Genomic DNA, 21,858 nt, shown 5'->3' with positions numbered 1-21,858 from the left:
ACTTCTTGAGGACCCCGGTCAGATTTATCCATGGTGACAACAGACGAGAAGGGATCACGTAGAAGTCTTGAACAGTGTATTATTGACAATTTTTTTTGTGGAATCAGTCGCCCTAAGCGCACTGCACGCAATGGTGAAAGTGATTGGCAGTGGTCACTTGACTTACTGTAGTCAAATGTCGACAACGAAGATACCCCAGTACCATTTACAGCAAACGTTAAATCAATATTTGAATGATAATTTGCCCTAATGTAAGTTATGATCCGACTCTGATAACATCGCACATAATTTGCTGACATCCAAGATCAAAATAAATGCCCGCTGTAGTCTGTTCTGAAACCTAATATAGCATGATGCGAATTGAAGTCCCCAGCTATAACTACTCCTTTGTTGTACCGCAGTAAAGCATCTAGCCTATCTGTTCTGCGGACACGTGAGGGGAAGTAGATACTTGCTACTGTAACAGGGGCTCACTGGGGAAGAAATATTTGAACTGCAAGTATCTCACAGTCAGGTAGGAAAAATTTATAAGACACTTTAGCACTATGAAACAGTTTTCTTGAAACCAATGTTAACAAGCCCCCACCCCTGCCGTTTGGACGATCAGCTCTAAAAAACAGAAATTTATGATTGTGAAAGGACAGTTAGGAGAGAACCACGATTCCTGTAGTAAAACAACGTCTGGAGCAAGTTTAAGGATAAGCTGCTGTATTTCGTGGAAAGAAAGATGGGATAGGGCGACAATTCGACTAGAGTACATTCTCGCCATAATTATTGCTTTAAAAATCAGGTTAATTGGTTTGTTCATAGAAGGTTGCGGCTAAGTACTACACCAGGGTGGCCAAATCCTGTTCTGGTGAGGAAGTGCGTTGTCGGTTCTGGTCACCGAAATCAGGCCACACTCCAAGCCTTGGTATGCAACTCCATCGACACGCGGAGTTTTTTTTTTTTAAATCCGGTGGAGAATTGCGTGGCACCGGGATTCAAACCCCGGTCCTCTTGCACGCGAGGCGGATGCTCTACCTCTACGCCATCGCTGCAGTACCTCCCCCTATCCTTTATAACTGTCCCCTTACCGCTTTCATTTAATTTCTAAAGCCTGCCTCCTGTCCGTTTATTTCCGCCGGCCCAGCGCAGGTGCTTCCCGTAGCGATGACAGATGTCGGGGCTAGCAAAAATCTTTTCCTTCCTTTTACTATTAATTTAATAAAACTACTACTGCTACTACTCACGCAGGAACAGAGGCGAGGCCTTCTCACAGGCACGGCTAAAAGTGTGGCACTTGAAGTAACCCTATAACATTTGGCTTAAACAGTCGTGTCAGCGTCACGGCGCTCGAGTTGCGGCGGGGACAATCGCGTTCTGCTTCTCCAGCTCCGTCGACTCGATCAGCACAGCTGCACAATACCTTCGGCTTCGCACCCCCCCCCCCTTTTTCCTTTTTTTTTTGAAACCGCCTGGCTTTACCTGGACGAAAACGAGAGTTTCCTTCCACACTGAATTCGAGCCCCTGCGCAGGGCTTTGCCTGGGAAACGAAAGCTATGCGACGAGTGACCTCTTTAGAAACGGAGGCAAACCAGTTATCGATAAGAAAACTTTACCTACAGGCCCGAGCTTCCCTGCTCTCTTCGTTAGCTCCGCGTGCAACATGGGCGCATAGCTCCTCCTCGTCGTCCCAGCTCTCCTCGACATCAACGAAAACAGAGGGCAAGTATAAACACGGGTACGCGCATAGCGGCCAAAACCGCCGTCCAGAAAGCACCGGACAATGCAAGGCTACAAACACGAAAACTCCACGACGTCGTATGTCGGTTCCCCTGGAGGCGCTGGAGGCAACCTTCGGGAGGTACACCAAGCATGCGGCGGCGACACAACGGGGAGGGGAAGAAAAGAAAATCAGCCGGAGGCGGCCACTGGGCTGCTTTTCTTGGGAGTCGCGAGACACCGACGCGAGCATGCACGCACGGAGAAGGGCAGACAGAAGGAGAAGTTTGCGGGGATACAGTGGCGGCAACTGACAAAGGACAGGGTTAATTGGAGAGACATGGGAGAGGCCTTTGCCCTGCAGTGGGTGTAGTCAGGCTGATGATGAAAAATGAGGCAGCAAAAGCCTCTTTCAACACATCCAATTTCTTTGTATTCCCAGTGAACCTTTCTTGAAGACGACGTTTCTGAGATGGCGAGGTCATTTCAATAACTGACTGACAAGCGTTAGAGACAGAGACTGGGCCAGAGTCATTTACACCCACAGGCGTGGAGGCAGAAGAGGTCGTTGATTGAATATTATCTATAGTTGTAGAGGAGGGAGGGCAGGTAGACAAGGTGAGGGTACCTAAAGCCGATAAAGCAGCTTGCACGAAATTAACTTGTGACAACCCTCTGAAGAAGTGCTCCAGCTTCTATTTGTCTTCATCGTCTTCTGAGTGGGGTTACGTTCTCTGACGCCGGTCTAGTCTATTACAAAGCATACACGTTTTCTTTTGAAACCACTTCCGCACTTTTATCACACGACGAAGAGAGAAAAAAAAAACCTGAATGTTGGAAGTCAAAGAAAACCTGGAACTGGGTCGCAACAGATGGAAGCTGAGTTTCGGTACATTTTCGCTTGCTTCGCGGCTATGCGCTCTGCGTGCCCGTATGATGACGCTAAGCACCTCTATTTACAAAGGGGCAGCAGTAGAGGCCTCCAAGTGCCACTCTAAGTATTCCTCGGACGAAGTTCGTGCAGCGGGAAGCAACGGCGACAAGGAAAAAGAGCTGTGTATAGCCAAAGTTCAATGCACACCCTTCGCCGCACCATCAAACAGGTCTACCTTGAGCTCCGCCTACAAACGCCTTTACCCTCCCCCTCATCCATCGCTCACAGTGTCGGAGGCTCGCCTTCTTCGGTACATCCAAATGAGTGAAGTCATCACCTCGTCCCGCCTCTTTCTCTATCAGTATCGACCGAACCCTTCCTGTGCCAACTGCCCCTCCATCTTTGCGGACCTGGCCCATTGCCTCTTCTATTGCCCGGCTCAGCAGGCCGGTTCCTACTCCCCACCTTGTCTATCCATCACCACCTGGCTCGACTGGCTTGGCACCGAAGGGGGGGAAGAACAACGACTTCTGCTCGCCCAGGCGGTCGACATGCTCGGCCTATATTATGATCGAATAAAGGTCTTCTACTTCTACTCCGTCAATGCGCCTCCTAGTTGGCAAACAAACCACTTGGTGTGTTCGCTTCGTCAACGTACCAAGACGCTGGGCCGCATAAGAAGCCCTAGAAGGAGTTTTACAGAACTTAAATATGCCCGCACGAACCTGTCGCTACACATCAGTCATGACAATGGCCTGGCCAGCGACACTGCCAACACCTCGGTGCTAGGATTTTCTTGCCAGACCCGCCTCCTAAGCCCTCAAAAGCATCGCACGCTGCTTGGAGTTGAGGTCGCTGAATGCAGGCCGCCGTTCCTTGCGAGAACTTCGTTGTCGGAATCGGTAACGGGAAACATCGTAATGTTGGTGCAAACGTACATGAAACGACGACATCGGAAAGAGGCCTCCAACGTCCGGCCGGCAGTAGTTTTCATTTCGGCTGCTGCTAGGCGAGAGCGCAGCGCTCGCTGACAGCAATCACAAAGTGTTTGTTTCCGTTTCCGCCTTTTGCGTCATTCTTCTCCCATTTCGTCATCAGAGAGTGCCGAGTTTGAATCGTAGCGGCAGGAAAACGTTTTTCATTTTCGAGTGAAAATCTCTTAGCAATAAATGTACCTTCCGCTTCCGGACAAACGGCGACAAAGCCGCAAAATATCCAACTCTAGGATTTTACTAACCAAAAAATTCCTAGCGTCGTACTCAGTGTCCCTATAATATGTTACGCGAAACTGCAATGTGCACGGTCTTAAGTCTTAACCTGCTTACCATCGATTTAATTTAAGGAAACTCAACGAAATTGCGAAATTGCTGCGACACGAGCAGCAGCGACGGTGGTGATCGGACATCCCCTTATCTGCTTTGTTTTCGCCTTGCAGATTTCAACGACGAACCCTGCTGCGCTGGCCTCAAGATAGCACTTAGTGTGACGACACAGACTTTTGCGCCACCGCGCTTCTACCGGCCGAGCTGTGAGTGGGTCACACGAGCAGCAGCGACGGTGGTGATCGGACGCCCCCTTATCTGCTTTGTTTTCGCCTTACAGGTTGGTGAAAAACGTACTTTTCTACTTGCCATTTTTTCGTTCACCACCGCTGCTGCTGCCGTGTTGCTCGCTGCTGCCTTGTTTTCTACCGTGCTCTCAGTTGTAGTGTTAGCAGAAAGATTTTGCGAATTTAAACCTGTATGTTGCACAAGCTATACCAAGGCTAACATGCCGGAGACATGCCCTTCCTGCGAAGAATGTCTGCCAAGTGACGTACTCGCCATCAAGTGCGCCGAATGTGAGTACACCTACCATCTCGGCAATTGCTCTGGTGTTTCTGCGTCAGCATATAAGGGAAAAGACGAGAAAGGTCGCAAAGCGTGGCGATGTCCAGATTGAAGAAAAACAAACGCAGGAAGCTCTGACACACCCAGCACGCAACCTGACCTTGCTAGCTGTTTAGCCGACATATGTCAAAAACTTGATGCTCTCGCTGGCCTGCCTGACCAAGTCGAAGAAGTGAAGAAGTCCATTGAACTAATGTCAAAAAAAATACGATGATATACTTGAGCAACAGGTAAAACATGATAAAGAGATCTGAATCTTGAGACCAGAGTCGACGCTGATGATGTTGAGTCGTTGAAAATGACTGTGAACGACCTTGAGTGGCGAAACAGAAAGCTGAACCTTGAGGTGCACGGCATACCGATGACAAATGATGAGAATTTGATGGAAAAGGTAAATGACGTAGCAAAATCTGTGGATTTGCCAGAGCTTACTTTGAATGACGTCGATGTTGTGTACAGACTTCCTTCAAAGCCAGGAAAGGTGCCCGGGATCATTGTACTGTTTTCAACGCTTTCAACTCATGACATGTGGTTTCAGAAGCGGAAATCTTTAAGAGATGCCCAGTCAGATGTTTCAGTCAGCGAAAACATGACGGGTCAAAGCCGTGAGCTGTTGCGCTATGCAAAGGCTTGGGCAGGCGAAAATGATTACCAGTACGCTTGGCACCGGAATGGGAAAGTGTTCGCTAGAAGGAAACATGATCCTGCGATTGTCATTCATTGTCCCATCCCTACTATTAATCAGCCACAGAAACTACTACCTCTGGCCTTTCCTCCATGGACACTCTCTCCTCTAAAGGTGAAGAAGTTTGTTCCAGGTGTGAATGCAAAGAGCCGCATGCCACAGGCAGCGCTTCTGCAAACTACTCTCGCCTACTTAACGGAGGAATATAGGCAGCACACCCATATCTTCACCGATGGTTCAACTACTAAAGAAGCCTCTTCATGTGGCCTTTATGTGCCCTCAACAGGCCATGCCCTTTCTTACCGGCTGCATCGGAGGACATCCTCTACGACAGCTGAGCTTCACGGCATTAAGGAAGCTGTTTCTTACATCCTGCGCCGAGCCGCCGACCGTTGGGTTATCTTCACCGATTCGAAAGCATCTCTCCAGATCCTGGCCAACCTGCTGAAGAAAACGAATCACCAGCCAGTTTCCCTGGACATCGGACATCTACATCATTTAGCTATTGCCGCAGGCCACTGCATAACATTTCAGTGGGTACCTGCTCACTGTGGCATTCAGGCTAATGAAAAAGCAGATGAAGCGGCCCGTAAGGGCCATCAACATCGGAGATACATTAGAACTTTTTTAACGAAATCTGATGCGTCCCAGGTGGCCAAAAGTTTCGCTTCTGAAGAAATGTATCGGCTTTGGAGTTTGCCGAAATATCAGTGCCAATAGACGATATGCGAAATTGCTTGGCGGTCTGGCAACACCGCGCCCACAACTTCCGGTTTCCATCTTGGCGCGGTCGAGCTCGTCGAGCTGGTGCATCGTTTGCTATGCTTACTTTCTTCTTGCGAGTGGAATTTCAACCGGCAAGCTTCAGCTGCTGCGTTGTTGTCACAGCTGATCTTTGACTAAATGTAGGTGTTTTCAATAAGCGCCAGCTTACTCCTACCGCGTCCTCAGCTTCGCTTGAAGTCTGGCGCTGATGATCGCAATAATCGGCACTCGAAAGTGAGTTGGAAAGTCGAACCGTGACCGTGTGCTGTTGTAGTTTTAATGCTCGCATTAAAGCACCAGTTCAAGCATCACGCATTATCATGGCTATTTTATTCCCAGGTGGACGTGAATTCATCTGGTAGGGTAGCGAGCGGTTATTTTGCGGTGAGTGCGCACGTGTGCTGACAAACTTCTGTGATAGTGCGAACTTTCGTTCGCGCCGACGCCAGGAGCTTCGTGCATTGCAGTATAATCACACAAGACCCTCGACCAGCTGCGTAATTCGATTCCTTTACTGTAATGTGCAATGCGCATCTGCGGTTTTCAACGTAACCGTTTCAGAGCCCGGCGTCGGTTGATTATCGCCGCAATTCGTTGAAACCGCGTGTTGCTTAAGACGCAGTTGAAGCGAGTATTGCGATGTTGTCAATCGATATTACCAAGAGGAAAGTGGGCATATATAATTCAAAATGTAAGCAAAGACGCTTTTTTTTACAGCGCAGCTCTTTGGCGTTCGTTCCTGGGTTTCGCGTCGGCGTCGGCCTCGTAACTAGCTCCGCCCCCCTTTCATCCCCCCAGCGCTATCGGCGTCAGCGGCATCAGTCAGTCGCTGCTATCTCTTCCCTCCTCCCTTTATCGTGTTGTCCGCTTGCTGCGCGCGCTTCTGCCCTCATCGTTTGCCGCTGGGTGTACACGCCGCCCCCCTCCCCCCTCTTCCTGCGAGTCTCCGGTTGTCAAAGCGCCGGATCGAACTTAATTCCGTTCTTCGCTCCTCCTCCAATGCAACCCCTGTGCGGTGGCAATCAGAGAGCCAGATCGGTGGCGGCGGATCTGTATATGTGCACCGCCCGAGCCGAAATTGCGAATACGTGTGAAAAATAAAAAAAAAATTCTGTGATCGCGCATACATATGTTGCTCGATTTCTTTGCCTCAATCTATCGAAAAGGTGAAACAGCTTATTTGCTGCGCTCAAATTTCGCATTAGGAAGTAACGTAATCGTCGGTAATTTTTTTTCAGATAAGCACTGAGCTACCGCGGCGGCTTGATAAGAGAAAGAGCGTACAGCTGTAGGTGCCTGCACGGACTCGATACGCTGGTCAAGCTGTGTGTGCAGGGGCGAAATTAGCATGTTCGGTTGCTTCCGAAACTTAATTAGCTTACTCCCAAACTTGGACAAATGGCTTTGTTGCGAAGCAAGCTGTTGAAGCTTGCAAGCTTGCCACAACGATAATAAAATCTGATGGCCTGAAGCGTTTTCAGAACACTGTTGCACGAACTTTCTAGCTTATAAATGCGTCCCTCCTTCATAATAAAGTAGCTATATTATTCGCTTCTTTTTTTTTAGATTTTCGTCGCCGCAGATATGGAAGGTATAGGAATCCTCAAGAAATAAAGCATTCGCACCTCAGTTTTTATACGTAGGGTGTATTGCTTCACAAAGACTCCTTAACGCGCATAACATATGCGTATGGTCCAGAGAGTTTGCTCGCCCTTCTAAAACTAATTGAACGCGGGAAAAACTTAACTGAACACGTAGCAAACTAAGCAGTAATCGGCATATGGTTCTTCGTGTGAACTTATTTCGCCACGGCACGAGCGATTGGCCCGCTCAAAAAAATTACCTTTTCTATTACGTTGTTCAAGTATGCGTCTACATATATTCACGCCCGACCGGGGAGTTGATAAATGCATGAAATCGGCTTCTAATTTTGATCAGAGACAACAAAGGCTGTAGTCCTTATCTTAATGTAAACGCAAATCACCTCGAGAGATTTGTCAAAAATCAGCACAGAAAGCGAAAGCTGCGAACTGATCCGCGTGCTGACACATGATACCTCGCATGGCGTTTTGTGTTACTAAAACGTTGGGACGGAGTAAAAAAATAGAAAAGCGAAAAGCTGGAAGGCACCTAGTTCTGGCAGGCATCGTAGTGTCTTTTCACAGTGGAGAGGGTAGCGCAACACTGCATCGGCATTTTACTTTTCAAACGAAGTGCAGCCGTTTTAACCCAACGCTGGGCAGCGGTTTCGTTTTCTGTACCGTGCCAACATGGAGGACTTAGTTCTCGGAGCGTCGAGAGATGGCACTGTGCATTTCGCATATCGTCTATTTCTTCACTCAATCGACCCACATCTTAGATCAAGACTCTCACCCAGAATTCCTCGACATCTGGAAACACTTTATCATCGACTTCGTCTTAATGCTGCATATACAAACGGCTTACGATACCGTTTTAGACAAATGGACAGTCCGCACTGTGACAACTGTGCCGCGATAGAAACTATGGAGCATATCTTGCTTGAGTGCCCTGCATATGCTAACGAGCGTGCGTACTATGAACATTGCAAGCAGAAACTCTGCTCAGTGCCCCTTACAATGGACAAAGTTTTAGGTCCCTTAGCCTGCCTTAGGCAACAGAGACTTGCAATGACTTTTCTATTCACATATTTAAATGACATTGGACATCTCGATAAGCTTTAAATTCACTTGCACGTCACCTTCATGCATTCTTCATGCAGTGAACTTCGTCAGCCCATTTGACGGACTATGCACGCCATCACTCCATAGGTTACATCAGTACTCGCCATTGCATCCTTAGTACCCATTTCATGGCCGCATTTTATTCTCTTTTTTTTTACCTCTTCCACTCTGCTCTCCTTCTGTCTTTATCTCCTAAATTCCCCTCCCTACGCAGAGTAGCATGCCAGCGATTTTTAAACGCCGGCTAAATTCTCTGCTCTTCATTAAAGAGTCTCTCTCTCTCTCTCTCCAGCAGATTTGAGCTAGTTGTAAAGCCAGTAATGTGCGGTAATACGCGGCACTCTTTTTTCAATGGCTCTTTCTACTGGTCTAGTTGATCTTTCTGACCTCAATAGTTCCATTAAGCCTGATAATCCTCATTGTTCCTCTTATACTCATGTTAATTTCAGATCTGGTCGAAATAAGGAAGAACTTTATTGTTTTTTTCAGAGAAGTAGAAACTCGTTTCGATGTTATGTTTTCGGAAACGTGGTTTACTTGTGAAGGTGACGTTTATGTCATTCCGACGTACAAGTGTTTCTATATGAACCGATCCATAAGAAGGGGGCGTGGTGTTTCAGGGTAAGTTTCGAATCTTAAGCAATCAGAAATGTTGCCTGAATTTTGTTGTATTACACCCCATTACGAAGACCTGACAGTGGAGTCTGGCACAAGGATAGTTTGTGTCTGCTATCGTCCACCGGGTAGCAGTTCTGCTGAGCTTTTTTATTTCTTGATTCATTCCTAGAATTTGTTAACATGAACCATATCAGTTAATTTTAGGTGGCGATTTCAACATTGACATGCTGGCCAACAGTAACACAACAATTGAGTTCAATACTTTACTTAACGTTCACTCCTGTGAAAATGTCATTATGTCACCTACACGGATTACGACAGAATCACACTTTTCGATCTTTTCATAACAAACTTCAAAACAGAAAGCTTGAAATCTGGAACCATCGCTTATGCTCTGAGTGAATGCCAATATTCACATCTGTCAATCTCGCTCCGAATGCTCAACGACAACCGGACCAAACATCCTTTTATCGAGCTATAAATGATCACACGTTGTGCGAGTTCAAGGAACGCTTGTCTATTGTTAACTGGGAACATGTTTTTGAGGAAAGCGATCCTGATGAAGCATGCGAAAATTTTTTAGAGATTCTTACTGACATTTATAATGCTTCCTTTCCACAGAAGAAATTCTCCCAATCAAAGAAAAGTAAGAAACCATGGGTCGACAAGGACATGTTGCAGTTGATAAGAAAACGAGATAAACTTGACAGACTGTTTTTACAAAGTAGATGTCCTGAAGCGCTGAAAACGTTAAAAAAAAATAGGAACTTCGTCACAAAGCAACTTCGTGTCACTGAAAAGCAATATATTTATAACCGATTTAATTTAACTGGTGGACAATCGGAAAAAGTTTGGGAGGTTTTAAAATCTATCTTCGGTAATTCTTCCGAACCGACCACAAAAATTATTCATGAAGGGATTGAATTAAAAGGTGCTGATCTAGCAGATGCCTTTAATGACTACTTTCTTTCATTTGCTGACACATCAAGCGGCGACGTAAATCTGTCCTATATGAGTGCCCGGAATGGTGAAACAATATTTATAACACCGGTTACACTAAATGAAGTAATTACAGAATTTTTAGCGCTTAATAAGAGTAAAGCTACAGATGCGTCAGGTTTTCAGATACAGCCCATAAAATTTACTATCGACATTCTTGCACCTTGCCTTGCCCATATCTTCAACCTATCCTTGGTTTCCGGCGTTTTTCCGCGTCTTATGCAAAGGGCAAAAGTGACGTTCAGAAGTGCAAGATGCCGGGCTAGTTGGTAATCCATGATGAAATAACAGCGCAAGGAACGGGACGAAAACACGAAGGAAGAAGACACAGACACGTCTGTGTCTGTGTCTTCTTCCTTCGTGTTTTCGTCCCGTTCCTTGAGCTGTTATTTCATCAAAAGTGACGTGTTGGAGTGGAGGAATACCCGCGAACTTAGACGAGACTGAAGAACGAGAAGAGGACAGGACGAGCGGTAACTAGCAACTGAAGTTTATTGGAAAAAAGACATGTTGCAGCAAAGGTTGTGTCTGCGCATAGCGTACGTAACACCGTTACATTACGAGAATTGAGATAGTGACATGTGGAACACACGAGATAGTTAATTAAATAAATCGAAACAAACAAAAAATAGCAATGAGATGCCGTCACATGTTTAACAGAAACCGGGTCTCTTTATCTAAAAGCGCCACAGAAGGCTCACTCACACACATATCAAGCCCAAGTTTGCGCATGTGTGCCGCTTCTAAAATCTCGCTTTCAAGCCTCGACCTGCCCCTTCCGATGATAGTGGCTTTGTTGGACTGTGGGTAGCAGCCATCGCATTCCCTGCAGTTTCTCGGCAGATTAGCGCCATTATCAGGTTTCAACGACCGGTAGTGCTGTCGCAGCCTATCGTTGAGACATTGACCCGTCTGGCCAACGTATACTCTGCCGCATCGCAGCGGGAACTGGTATACCACATCAGTGGCACAGTTGACATATCGGTGTTCATGCTTCGTCGTGCACGCGGCACTGCGCCTACCTTCCGTCACGCGCCAGCAGAGTTGAGATAGCTTGCAAGGAGATGAAAAAACAATCTGAATTGCCTACCTGCCGACCTCTTGAGGTTATGAGCCATCTTGTGCACATAGGGCACGACTTCAAGCGGGCCTTTGTCCAGAGGGATCACCTCCTCTTGGCAACGCACCTTGTTCCGAAGTTTCCACGACAGAGATTCCGCCACTGCTTGGAGAACGGGTGGTAGAAAGCCTGACTGCAGCAACTTATCCACTTGGCCCTGACAGTGGTGTATAAAAAAGTAAACAAAAATGAAAAGGAAAACTATCGCCCCATATCAATCTTACCTGCGTTTTCTAAAGTCCTCGAAAAAGTTATTCTTAAACGGCTATCCTGCTTCATTGAAAGATGTAACATTATCACTACCGCTCAATATGGGTTTCGCAAAAATAGATCGACTGAGTTAGCTCTCCGTGCTCAGAAAGAATTTATACTAAAAATTTTAAATGAAAAAACATGGTATGGATTATTCTTAGATTTTTCAAAGGCCTTCAACCTTGTTAATCACTCTGTGCTGCTTTAAAAATTAGATAACTACGGTATTAGAGGCATAGCCCATATGCTGATTTGCTCATACTTGCGACATAGGTCTCAGTTTGTTAGTATTGCTGGTGAGTGCTCCCAGTTGAAAGGGGTAGCTTCTGGCGTTCCGCAAGGGAGCATTTTGGGTCCGTTTCTTTTTGTTCTTTACATCAATGATATTGTTCGCATCGATAGCACTGCTAAGTACATAATTTACACAGATCACACTAGTCTGTTTTTTTTTCGGGTACTTCAACGGCTGATCTCGCAAATCGAGCTAATAAAACCTTAAAAGAAATAAATACTTGGACGGCTGATAATCACTTAAGAATTAACGTTAGTAAAACTGCAGCAGTCATGTTTCATCCCCGTCACAAACACTTTGAACTTCCTCTAATTGAATTAAACAATACCAGAAAAGAATTTGTGCAGTCTGTGAAAACTCCGGGAGTTTACTTTGCAGCAGATATGTCGTGGAATGACCCTATTAATTACGTCGTTCAGAAACTCTCCAAAACAGTTGGTATCATGCGCCGCCATTGCTTTAATTTTCCTACGTCAGTCAACATGACATGTTGCTTTATCACTCTTTGTTCTCTTCCATAGCTAACTACGGATGTATGGTGTGGGCAACAACAGCAGCTGAAAATATTAACACACTCCGTCTTATAACAACGTATTATACGCATTGCATGTAAAGTGCCGTATTTCTTCCACACTGCGTGCCTTTTTCATCAACACAACGTTATAGCAATGAAATCCATGTATAAATATAGGCTGTGCTATAAATATAAACTTGCCACAATGAAAAATGATGACCTCTTACTTACACTTGCTGGTTTAGAGCAAAGCAGAACTGTGTATGATACCCGCGCAGCAGAGCCCTCGAATGTTAAGAAATGCCGCACAAACTATGGCAAACGAATGTTGCAGCATACCTTACCGACACTTCTGAACCAGTTGTACTGCCACAAGAATCCTGATGTATCTATTATTTCTCTGAAAGAATTGCCCCAAATATTCGTGTAGTTCTTTTTTTCTTGCTATTACCATTTTGAGTGCACCTGTCAATTTTGCTCTCCTTTATTTTCTCCTCCCTGTTTTTGCATTTATAGGCCCTTTGATCTAATGTAATTCTTTCCTTTACAAGCAGAATGTACTGCGTACTGAACGTACATGTGTCATTATATGTACTGAACATACGGTTTTTTTTTCTTAGATTTTGTTTAATGTCGTACTCCGCCGCCGTAAATGCTGCCCTGTAAGAGGAAGCCAGGACCTCTCAAGCTGTCTATACAGCTTTTTTCCTGGCTATCCTCGCAACACCTAGTTGCGGAAATAGACCTTCAACCTTCAATCTAAAGGCGCGAAAAACTTGGACGGATGCACGGACGAACGGACGGATGTATGGATGGAAGACAGGAGCGTCCCCTTCGAAACGGGCCGATGGCAGTTGCCACCATGCTCGAATTTTTTGTTTTTCTTTTCATCAACAACTACCGTCTTCCTGTGTTGAAAATTGGAACCGACGCAAGTGCCGACCGTAACTCGTATTTGATGGTGGGCGTGGTGCAACATCGAGCCGTACGAGTATCACTCGTCGTTGCCGTTATTGGTACAATCTCCCATGACGAGTACAGCTCGGGGTTTGGTGGCTAAAGAGATAATCACATCCAGCTTGACGCCTACATGGACGAACTGCGCTGCCGGCCATGCCACGGCTATCTGTATACCTTTGCTGCTGGGATACTTGTGCTCAATGAGACATGAAATATTGCTTTAAGTGGCTTTGGGCACATTGAGCTGCAATATACACGTGACCGCAACGCAGTGCCTGATAACCCAAAGGCGGTGTTAGCGCATGGCACCTAATGGATTAATGCTGCGCTTTTGTAGTTCGCGTGGCATCAGTGCACAAAACTGCTGGTTTATCAGTACGTCTCGTTATACTGCTTTTAGTTGATCATTAGCCGGCGTGGAATTTTAGTGGAGGTAAAAACGTAGCGCAAAGAGACAAGGACACAGAAAGACAGCGCCGTAAAAAATAGCGCCGTGTGTTGTCTGTCTTTCTGTGTCCTTGTCTCTCTGTGTCCTTGTCTCTTCGCGCTACGTTTTTACCTTTCAAATATGAACCAACCAGCCCAAGCATTTACCCATTTAATGGAGGGTTTAATGCAAGGTTAAGCGTCTGCTAGCGTAGCCGGCGAACGCGTCAAAACGTCGCGCTGGCCGTTGTCGTGTGCGGAGCAGCGCCAGCTATCTCTCAGCAGCACAGTGCACTCGATTTCGCTTGTGATATTTGGCCAGCAAAGGGTACATCCATTTGTGTATCTCGTGAGCTTATAACGGCTGCGTTTCGGCAGACGTAGCTTTCTCATGTTACCAGCAGGGTGCCGCTATTTTTAAAGTAACGGTGCTACGGCAAGCCTCTGCTAACTGCCGCGATTCAGATCGAATAATACCACTATAAATGACGACGTGATTAGGTAAGTCTACAGCACTGCACCGCGATCTTTAAGTTATGTTCGCAGCTTACCCGGTGCCGTCTTGGGTGGTGTACATGCACAAGATCAAAAACGAACGTTCTTTATGGAATGAACGATTTATTCACAAATACTACAAACACCGAGAAAAGCGTCCACGAAGCAGCTTTCAGTGTCTCAAAATCACGCTGTGGGAAAAAGAGGTGCGGGAGCAGAGAACGAAAGTGAGATGAAGAAGTGAGTAGTGGAGCAATCCAGATTACCTAACTTACAAGGGGACCTCCATGGAAATACGGCACGATTTCACCATTCCTACTTGGGTCCAGCAGCATAGCGCCATAATCCGTGAGCCCCAGCGGCGGGCATTCTCGGTGTTTCAGAATGTAGACGTTGTTGAACCAAATACTTGTGTGCCTCTTGCGGTTGAGCCTCAAGGAACTAGATAATACGGATAATATAGGTCACGCGCGAAATGGCCCCTTTGCAGCTCTGGTCTGTGCAGGCGATCGAGCTTGTTAAAAGCGGTGCCCAGCATGAACAACCACTGCAGCAAAAATAACTCTCATTTTGCGCAGGAAGTTCCAGCTCTAAACGAGTGGACGCTGAAGGACGTTCGGCACTCGCCTCGTTGCCAGCCTGCATTCCAGTGTGTTGTCTTTTGCACCAGCATGTCACTTTTTTTTTTCCTCGCGAACGCTGAGTGGCGTGAAATGCGTCGGACATCATCTGTCTGAAATGCGAAAAAAAAATGACAATATGCACGCTCAGTCTTTTAGCGCCGCAGATCAGATTTTGGCATACTTGGACGTTCGCCGGTCACTTGTGCCGGCATTTTGAGTGAGGTATGTCGCTGTGCTGACTTGTCATGCGGCTTTGGTTCTTTTCCTAAGGGCACTCTTCGTAGAAGTTGCCAGGGTCTTTCTGTTACGCGCTGTCACGCACTTGAGTGCACTAGTACTTGTCTGGTGGTTGGCTTTCGAGCACGGGTCACTGTATGATGACGCCGGTATCCCGAAGAAGTTTTGTATTGGTAAAAGTATGTATGTAAAGTTTATGTATAGGTATATAAAAGTATGCATAGAAAGTTTATGTAAAGGTAAAAGTAGGGAGTATTGAGTGGTTTCAGTTTCTAGTTGAGATTTTCATTAGACGAGATATGGAGGCAGGAGTTTCTTACAAGTTCCATAAAAAACACCTACACATGGCATTGCATTCTACAAGCGTGGCATTTAGAACATGTAGTGAAGAGAGACTTTGCAGCTGTCGGAGGAATCAAGTAACACTACAGGCTCTGCTATGATGCATGAGTTCAGTTGTTGCTCACTGCTGGTGGGGTTAACCTTGAAATTATACTGCCGGCAATACCTCCACCTAGCGACACTTAAATATTGACTGCAAGACTGGGGACAGAGCTGTGAACTAGTACTACTACATCATCACGCACACAAACACACATAATATTCATCCGTTGCTGTTGTCGCCATTTCGAGTCGAGGTCATTGTCCTAAAGGAATTTCAGAAGAAGGCGGAAAGCCTCCGTAATATATGCCCGATCTCAACGCGGCTAAACTGACTTCACCCCGCAGGGGAGTCTAATTTATGCAGACGTTGGTGAGTTGCGACACCACGGGTACCTGACCATCCGCAGGGACATCCCCGCAGGGGAATGATGGTGAGCAGTGCGCCACCACGGACCCGAGCACCCGCGCTTAGCCGTGCGTGGCATCGCCGTGTACGGGGAAAAGGGGATCCTGGTGGTTGAGCCGATGCCGAGCGTTTGGACCTTTAAGGCCCCTCGGCGGAGGCAACACACCACTTTGGCCCCAGCTTCCTGTAGATGGCACCTCCGGCCTGACCAGACCGGGGGAAATCGGCAGTCGCCTTTTCCTTTCCTCCCCTCCATCTTTCAGTTTCCTATCTCTCTTCTTGCAACCCTCCTGACTCCTCTTTACTTCTTAGATCTTCCTTTTTTCCTGGCGGCTAAGGTTAACCTTGTGTGGCCAACTAACCTAAGCTGCATAATATTTGGTTATAGTTGGGGTGTACAGCTGGCGTGGGCAGGGCTTGCTTGCAAGTTCCTGTCCCCTCCCCTCGTTGGGCTCCATGGTGGGTCGAAATGTCGTCTTCCTGTTATTCCCGCCGCGGGTGAAATGCTCTTTAAAGAACTCCCGCATAGGCGGTGGCGCTGGTTTTCCCTCTAGGTAATATTTATAAACTCTGTTTTCCAGCTCCGAGCGCCGCTTATCGGTTGCCAGGGGCATGCCGCCTGGTGCCGTTACGGCAGTGCTACACTGGTGGCGACTTATGGGTGCTGACAGGCGCCTCTTGTTCACTTGTTCAGACTGTTGCACACGATTATGCTAGCACTTGTCGCTCGACTTCGGCACTTTTTAGTGCAGCGTAATAGAAGGCCAGACTAAAGAAATAAAGCAACGAAAACTAGGCCGCGAACAACGCATTTCTAGAGCACCAGTCACGCGCTGGTGCCTGTTTTCATTGCTGTGTTCGGACAGGGCCCTGTGAACATCAGCAAGCACTGAGCAGCGCCTGGATATACAACGAGGAAACTACAAAAGATGGCAGTGGCTTAGGTCAGCTATGCCAGGTTATATGTAACGAGAGGTACGGTTATCCCTGGTTACGTCTAGTTGTTTTGCTTATCGTCATGGCTTCGTGTTCGACATTAAAGACGAGGCATGTGGTGAAGGCGGCACAGGTTAATCACTTTTACTGACTGCCAGAAAGATGACCGGTGATCCGTAACGTAACACGCGGCCGTCTCTCGGTCGGAGGCGAGCGGCGTCTGCTCCGCGGTCGGCGTGCAACGCACCAGCTGGGCGGCTCGTACGTTACGCGGCTTCTCGCGCATGCGCAGAAATGGCGACCGACAGCCACGGCGGAGGGGCGAGACTGCGGGTAATGTAGCTCTCGCTACAAAATGGCTGCGGTTTAACTCAGTTATACTATAGTGCCTAGAATATACCTCATTAGACGAGGGAATGACCGGCTTCCATCACCACGCGTAGTAGATTGTCGTGCCACGTGGTACGGCAGAGGCTCGGCGCAGTGCCGAAGCGAGCGGCGCGGCGCCGGCGGAGCTCGGCTCCAGCTGTGGCCAGTCCAGTGTTATGACGTCAGCGTGTGTAGCCTCACTGAAGGTAAAAAAATAACTCCTTTAACCTTCCAAGTTGCTGCTCGAAGAGTGGAGATTTCACTTCAATAAATCAATCTAACAATGTTGAGCAGAAAAAAATCAGGCAACTTGCTGCGCTTGGCATTCTCACGTCTGCGCAGGAAATAGTCATTAAGTGCAAGGTCTTCGACATCGGACGCGAAGGCGGGGATATCGATGACATAGGAAGCGAAGGCGGGGCTCGATACCGATCAAGAACCAAGTGCCATCGACATCATCGGGAAAGTGGAACTGAAGCGCTTAATTTGTCGGTGAGGGAGACACAGATGAGCCAAAAATTAATGATTATATATCTGTGCCGTTTTTTTCAGTTTAATATACCGCAATAGTTAAGGGGTTTTAAAATGTTTTAGTTGTGTGCATCTCGTTCTAAAGTACAATTTTTTATAAAAAATATTTCCTCCAATTCTCTCACAACTGTGGGCAGTGGCTCTTATACTATCCCTCTATATCTTATACTTTCGGTGCTTTGCGCTGACTGTACTGTGTGAAATGGTGCCTGACAGTTATTTGCTTTCGATGTGAAAAAACCCTACGACCACCGTGCGCTTGGCAGTTATCAGAAGAACACATTTGCTTTATATCCCTCTAAATATTGTGGAACGCTTTGATAATCGAGAAATCTATTGCCCTATCATTTGCAGAGACCATCTCAATGCTGCCTTCAGCGTTTAAGCTACAAGCATGTTACTGCGCACTGAAAATTGCATGTGACAAGGATTTTGTACAGATTGTTTTGTAGATGTTATGTTGATGGAATACAATTATATTGCATTATTATCGTAGATAAGAGAAGGGAGTATTGTATGTCGCCTTTCATGCCCGTTTAAAAATCTCGGGATGCTGAGGTACTATTTCTGTTTGTTTATTAGACCCAGAGAAGTCTTTAATGAGGTCACTAGTTTTATTGAAATCTTCCTTGGTAGTTTCCTGCAGCATTTGTTCCTTTGGACTTTTCATGCTACTGCAGAGTAACTATTCGTATTTACTCATCTTCCAGTGCCTTCCCTTGCTTTCTAGTTGTGTGAGCTCTTGATTGTAAGTTTGATATGGACTACGTTGGTTGAGCTCTTGACTCTGTTTTATCCGGACTATGATAGTTTTGAACGTATTGATGAAATTCCAGTCCTTCCTTTGTTCTGCCGGGCAGCCGTAACTTCACTGGGAAAGAAGCAACGCTATTTGCAGTACCCTTTTGCTGAACAGCAAGCAACTTGCTTATTGTCAGCGCTCCCAACTTCTCTCTTGGTTTAGTGCACTCACTTCTTTTTCCGTCACTGTTCATAGTATGAGTTCTGTATTGCGTTTTTAAACAAGTAAATATGCTTTAAAAAATCTGCACTGTTGCTTATTTTTTATGAGCAAAACTCCGTCAGCACAATTCTGCCACAATGCATTGCTCAAAAACGTAGGTGTAGAAAAACAGCTCCCAAAGCCGAAGCTATAAAGCTACCTAAAAATGCACCTCTCGGTCAGTGAGACAAATAATTGGCCCTGTTTCATCAGTATTACCTTATAATTGAGCGCCACACATGAGGCGAGGGCAAAGAAAAAAGACACGACAACTAACTAACGAAAAATGCGGTTGTAGTCAACATTCGTGGCCTCTTCTTTTACGTCCTAGTCTCGTGTGTCGCAAGGAACCTCTAAGTGTTCGAAGATTTATTTTTACCGCCAAAAAACGTCTTGTTATGACGTGAGGGAAATTTTTGTTTTGTAGTTATGCCGTCAGCGTTTAGTGCCTCACCCTTCGAAAACGGCACAGACTCGCCACAATAAGCCGCCCTGCTTTGACGTATGGGCTTCTATCCTGCAGCTCTCTACTCTACATCTACACTGTTCATTGTATGAGTCATCACTTGCACAAACAACTGACACCGCATCGTAAAAGTGCGTCCATTCGTCATCCTTACCAGATATACCCGAAATACCAACTACGTTTCTTTGTAGGTAGACCATCTATTATGTAGCCATGTTGAAACATTTTAACCACAAGAACTACGATAAAATTACCGTGCATGTTGCTGCACGCGGACTGCAGACATGGGTGGTTGGTGCCTTGGCACAGCGATTTTTTGCTACATTATGCGAAGCAAATTAGCACTTTGCGTTGATTCAATAACCATGATTAATTTCATAGTTAAGAAAACGCGTGAACTTATTATATTCGTGGCTCAATCTAGATCTTCTTCATGTAAAAACTTGAGGTCTGAGACGTTAGGGTTCTGTGCCCTAACGACACGACTGGAAAGAGGTACGGAATGAAACGCATACCCTCTGACGTTCCACAACAGCCTGTGGATATTCGTATTGGAGAGCGACTGTATTGTTACATTTGCGGACTACTCAAAGATAATTTCTACAGGTATTTGAAGCTTTTGCTTGCGATGTAAAATATTAGTTGCTACGATATCTAACTCCTAATAGATTGTAGCATGCTGACAACTAAGTGCAGTAAAATCAAGTGACTGCCGCGTTCAGTGACGAAATTATGCGTATTTTGATGGTAGTTACTAGCAATCATGCAGTTCCCTTCAAACGGCACCGTTAAAACAGCTTGCCTGGCTAGCTTCCACGAAAGCTGGCTGCAAAACTAGCCTTGGCACGACAGGACGACGAGTTGCTGAGCGCTTTATTTGTCACCAAATTACATGTTGTCCTCTCTTATTGTTTGTGTCCCTAACGGCATTTCAGATTTTACTGTTTGCCGACAAAGAATATGTCCAACTCGCAGTTGAAACTTAGGAACACTTTGTAGTCGTTTAGACTGAACGATATACGAGTAGTGTGGGTAGACAGAAAACTAGATGACAAACGTATTTGAATGTTGTGGGTGGCCTATAAATCTCCTTTCACTGCGGTTATGGATGTCGCAGTAACACTGCTTACATATGCTTTTTACTTGCAAGTGTGGGAAACGGCGCTTTTCATTCTTTGCACAGATGTCTTCCGTGAGCAAGCCATGTTGAATGTTGCAGCCCGGCTTTTATGTCCGAGCCGCCCACTGATGTTCTAGACAGAGTACGGCTGATGGTTGCGCTTGCTTCTCTTTCACCTTTCTTGAACCCTGCTCTGTTCCTGCTGGCGCTTATTTAGAATGACACAATGAATCTTGAATAAACAGCGCGAACGAAGACGAGCACAAAAGACAAGAAAACGACGCGATGTGTCGTCAGCGCTGTGTCGTCCGTTTTCTTGTCTTTTGTGCTCGTCTTCGTTCGCGCTGTTTATTCAAGATGCTTAACCAACTAGCCCGCCAAAACGTGTTGACACAATGAAAACACGTTATTTTCTCATTTTCTCCTATTTCCATCTGGGCAATCTTTCCGAACCTCCGAGCCACTGGCAATATATCTTTTGCTTTTTTAGGTTTGCAAATTGGCAAACTTGGTTGGAACTATCGCCGACTAATGGTAACTTGCGTTTCATCTCTTCTTTATGCTTCTAAACTCATCAGATGCCGTTTCTTAGGCCACTCATTGTTTTCATGCTTTCTATAGCCCCTCGAGCATTTTTTTTTGCAGCTCTGCAGTTGTTTTGAGCTGAATAAATAAATAGGCTTCAGGTAAGTGCAAGAAATAATGAGATATAATGGTTTTAAGAACATTTGCGCACTGTAAGTTAAACCTCCGCTTTACTGAATTGAAATCAAGATTATTCGCATCAAGTAAGAAGTGCGTGATGCCAGGAGCGTAGGAAAAAGCTGTCACAATGGACAGTTTGAGAAAGGCTCACGCCACTGGCTTGACATTTTGTACAACACAGGCACTGGTTTGGTCTGTATGCAACATAAAATTACACTGTATGAGCGGTTATATGCAAGCTTAGAAATTAGGAAAACCACTAAACAACACAAATTTAACAAATACAGATAATAGCGCAAGATATCGGCAACCGCATTTCATCAGAAGTGGCAGAAAAAAACAATACGAGCGATGTCATATCCGCACTGGTCATTTTCATATTCATCGAATAACCAGTGCCTAGATTAAAAAAAAACAGTTCACATGGATTCCTGAAGCGTTAGAAAAAGAACTGTGCACTTAGTAACGAATTTTTTTTTAACTAGGAAGCTGAATAGAGTTGTATCGGAACACGCTACGCAGTTCATCTGAATGTTATGCTCTTAAAATGAATGGTGTGGTGATCAAATCAGTTTATTATACGTTAACTATTTTGCTGTATCTGTTCCTGCATATTGTCCAATATGTTCTCACGTTTCAGGAATCTCAAGCGCTGATCGCATAGACTGGATTAGTTCTTAATAAAGTGCCTAATTGTTCATTGTTGACTTTATTGTGCAGCCAAGTACATTCTCATAAATCTTTATGATTGTCTACTGGGAATGACCCAAGTTTGCTCTAAT

At 45.9% G+C, this 21,858-nt stretch overlaps 1 protein-coding gene across 2 annotated transcripts in view; it reads left to right on the top strand.

The window, feature by feature from the left end:
- The window catches only part of LOC149361070 (cytochrome P450 3A40-like), an 80,375-nt gene that overhangs the window by 23,626 nt on the left and 34,891 nt on the right, over nucleotides 1–21,858 (top strand). Inside the window, exon 1 of one of the 2 annotated variants that reach the window (XM_089569448.1) lies at nucleotides 4,033–4,181. The exons of the other annotated variant lie outside the window; for it this stretch is intronic. The gene's annotated coding sequence lies outside the window, so the exon portion shown is untranslated. Of the gene's footprint in view, nucleotides 1–4,032; nucleotides 4,182–21,858 lie in introns of those variants that run through there. 2 annotated transcript variants of the gene reach the window in all.

The sequence above is a fragment of the Amblyomma mixtum genome, chromosome 2 (genome assembly GCF_055824585.1).
Source record: "Amblyomma mixtum isolate Tamu chromosome 2, ASM5582458v1, whole genome shotgun sequence".
Taxonomy (NCBI): Eukaryota; Metazoa; Arthropoda; class Arachnida; order Ixodida; family Ixodidae; genus Amblyomma; species Amblyomma mixtum.
The sequence above is the reverse complement of the archived record's forward strand: the minus strand, read 5'-3'. Positions and strand labels throughout refer to the sequence as shown.